We start from the raw sequence: 3484 nt of genomic DNA on the forward strand, positions 1-3484 counted from the left end.
CCTGGTTCATTTTCCTTCATACTAGCATTGAAATTAAGAAATACATCAATCTAAAGGATGGGAATGTCAATCAAACACATTTTTCAGCAGAGAAATGTACATCTTTACATAGAAAGAGGGACAAAGTCCTGAAAGAGGGACAAATGAGGAGGAAAGAGGGACAGAGGGACAGGGCTCCCAAAGAGGAGTCCGTCCCTCCGAAAGAGGAACAGTTGGGAGCTAAAGCGTCAAAACGCTTTAAACTAAACTAATTTATGTTCTCAGAAATCTAGTTATATGGCATCCATACTACAATCACAATGTAATTTCTACTACCGGCCGCTAGGGGGAGCTCCGGGATGTAGCCGTCTCTACTGTCAGGGCACTGGGCAGCCGCTCTCTATGACTGCTTCTTCCTGGAACTGGTGCCGATGTAACCGGTGTATGTCGGGTCTGAGAGCTCCTGGCTATCGGGGATACGGAGAGAGAGGTCGCACGTCTGTCTCCTCTCCTGCCGTTGCTCTGTCTGCGAGGGGGACGCGTGCCAGTATGACGTCACGGCAGCTATTGTGACGCACGTGTGCAGGTGGGCATCACGAGTACCGCTAAGGATGGCACCTGCAGTGACATGTGACCACTGCCCAGCTGCTATTGCTATGCCATGCTAGTGGATGGAGGTGAGGAAATATGTACAACAGGGAGAGGTGAGGGAATGTGCTGTATATACTGCTGTACGTGCATCATGCAGCTATGTACTCAGCGGTGTGCACATGCCTATCCACACTACAATTTAGATTGGCCAATTTTACCACTGCTATGTGGTATGTGACTGAGCTTAGTCTCGTAATCTGTGTCAGTCTGTTGGCCCTCATGTTACATGGAGGAGGTAAAAGTGGCTTGTGTTTGGCCAATCATTTTATGGATATGTGTATGCACCCTAAAGGTGGCCACTAACTGTCCAATTTGTAGCGCAAAATCGTTCAAGAGGTCAGAAATTCTGATTGGATTGGTTGTAAATAATCTCTGTTGATGGACTCAAATGACTATAAAACAATTGGATTTTTGTCAAATCAAACTTTGGCTTTTCTTGTTGGTTGTGATAGGAAGCAAAGATTGGTTCATTGATGGTGTAGGGAACGATTTTTCTTCCGATCAGAATTTTCTGATCACTCAAACGATTTTTCACTAGAAATTGGACCGTTAGTGGCCACCTTTAGTTACTTTTTCCCTCCCTCTACTTTAATGTGATATACACAGGGCCCAACTGTTTAGCATACTCTGGCCCGCTCCTTAGAATGTGGCTTCTTCTCCCCTTCCTATTGCTGCCTAGTAGGCAGCTCCACCCCCCTCTCTAGGCATTACCGCCCCCTTTTTCGGCAGCTTTGATTATCATTAGCGCAAAGCTGCTGCAGCCGTCATCTTGTTAGCCAAAGCAAGGCATTGAAACACTGGTCTGCCCCTCAGTATGTCACTGCTGCTGCCCTCTTCAATGCTGCTGGTGCTGTACGTATGACCCTGTGTCTGCACACTGGCCCCAATGTCCAAGCGCTTTGCCCTTCAGATTACCTCCTTGGTATATCCTAGAAGATTGTTAGCGTCTCCTTAACCATATTGCATCATCACGCTAGCAACACGTTACTCATGTGCAATAGAACTTGCAGTGTCTGAAACAGCTGATTAGCAGCTGGTTTTGGAGACATACACATTTGCCCTATAATGTTGCACTTCCCTGCCAGCAAACCACATTGGAAGCTGCATAAAGGACTGCACCATTCCTTGTTTGGGGTGCAGCATTCTCCATACAGAGTGATCTATTGCTTGCTGTTGCACTGAAGTAAAGGTGTAGTCCGTACAGAGAATGGGGCAGCGCGTTCGCAGAAAGGTGCAGTCCGTCCGCAACATTCTGCACTCAGTACAGAGAATGGTGCAGTCCTTTAGACAGCTTCCGGTGTGGTTTCCAGGCAGGGCAGCACAACATTTAGGGCAAATGCTCATGTCCCTGAAATCAGCTGATAATCGGCAGTTTCAGAAACTGAAAGTTCTTTTGCGAATGTGCATGAGTAACATGGAGCCAGCGTGATGTCACAATATGTTATCAAAAGAACAGGGCAACAGTGCCGATCATTTTCTTTTTTTTTTCCATTGATGATCCTGCCGGATCGATCGAGGCACGTGGCAACTGTAAGGTGGTTGAGCCCACCAGTTGTTCTACTCACTGTGACGCAATATGGTTATGTTATGACCTTTAGGAGAAGCCAACTATCTAGGGCACACCAACACACCAGCAGTCTGAGTTGGCACATAGCTTCTGCAGCCCCCACCTCATCTACTGCAACTTAGGGTGCATACACACATGCTATTTTGATTGGCAGATCACTGTCCAATTTTACTACCTCCACGTAGTAGGAAGGTAAACAGATTGTGGATTGTATGAACAGATTGTGCAGGTAAGCTCTTGTACTACATGGAAGTAGTAAAATTGTGCAATGATTGGCCAATCAAAATTGCATGTGTGTACCAGGCTTTAGCATGGACATTAACTGCTTTTTGAGCTCACCTCCACCTATCATTTTCCCAGGTCTGGATGAAGAAAGAAGAGCCTGTGGTGACCAGTCCCAGCGCAGTGGTGGCTTTCGACAGCTTGACCATGACGCCTGGTGAGGGATCGCTTGGTAAGTATGGGGCACTGCTTTCTGCCCACTGCCACTTCTCATTGGATGTTTTTTTTTTTTTTCAGTCACTGTGGGCCTGATTTGCAAAACTTGGCGAGCATTGTTATTGGGAGAACAAATCCTCTGTACTCTATCCATATTGTAAATAATGCTGCAAATGCTTTGGCCTCCATAATTGCCGCATTGATGGGATTGTGACCTAAAGCACGTATACTTTCCTAGTCTATGGATCCTGCAGAGGTTTCCCATGTCCTCCTCCAGACCTCCCCCGTTGCACAGCACCCTCTTGAAGTCCAGGTCTGCGCTCCCCTCTGAGCAGTAGCAACTTGTTTAAAGGGGTTCTGTTAGGGGTTTCTGAGGAGAAAAACAGACCCTTACCTTGGGCTTCTATCAGCCCCATGCAGCGCTAATGTCCCACGCCGTCCTCCTCCCATCTGCTGTTCTCCGCCGCCGGCCCCGGTCTAAGCGGCATGGGATCCAACTGCGCTACAGTGGCCGCGCACCCGCTCGCTTCCGCCTGCGTCATCGGAAGCTTACTGCGCAAGCACAGTACAAGGCTCCATTGTACAGCGCCTGCGCAGTAAGCCTCAGATGACGCGAGCGGAGGCACGGCAACGCACATTATTCGTCTGTGTGACAGACGACTAATAGCCCGGTGCCGGCTGTGGGGAACGGCAGATGGGAGCAGGACGGCGTGGGACATTACCACTGCAGGGGGCTGATAGAAGCTCCAGGTAAGTGGCAGTTTTTCTCCTCAGGAACCCCCACAGAACCCCTTTAAGGGACCCAGCAGAAAACCTCATAGGGAAATTCTGATAAAGTGATTGGGTGGA

The 3484-nt window shown here is 48.4% G+C and overlaps 1 pseudogene; it reads left to right on the forward strand.

Moving 5' to 3' along the window:
- Positions 1-373: 373 nt before the first annotated feature.
- LOC137533045 (small ribosomal subunit protein RACK1-like) overlaps positions 374-3484 on the forward strand; it is a 384907-nt pseudogene continuing 381796 nt past the window's right edge.

The sequence above is a fragment of the Hyperolius riggenbachi genome, chromosome 9, assembly GCF_040937935.1.
Source record: "Hyperolius riggenbachi isolate aHypRig1 chromosome 9, aHypRig1.pri, whole genome shotgun sequence".
In the NCBI taxonomy this organism is placed as follows: Eukaryota; Metazoa; Chordata; class Amphibia; order Anura; family Hyperoliidae; genus Hyperolius; species Hyperolius riggenbachi.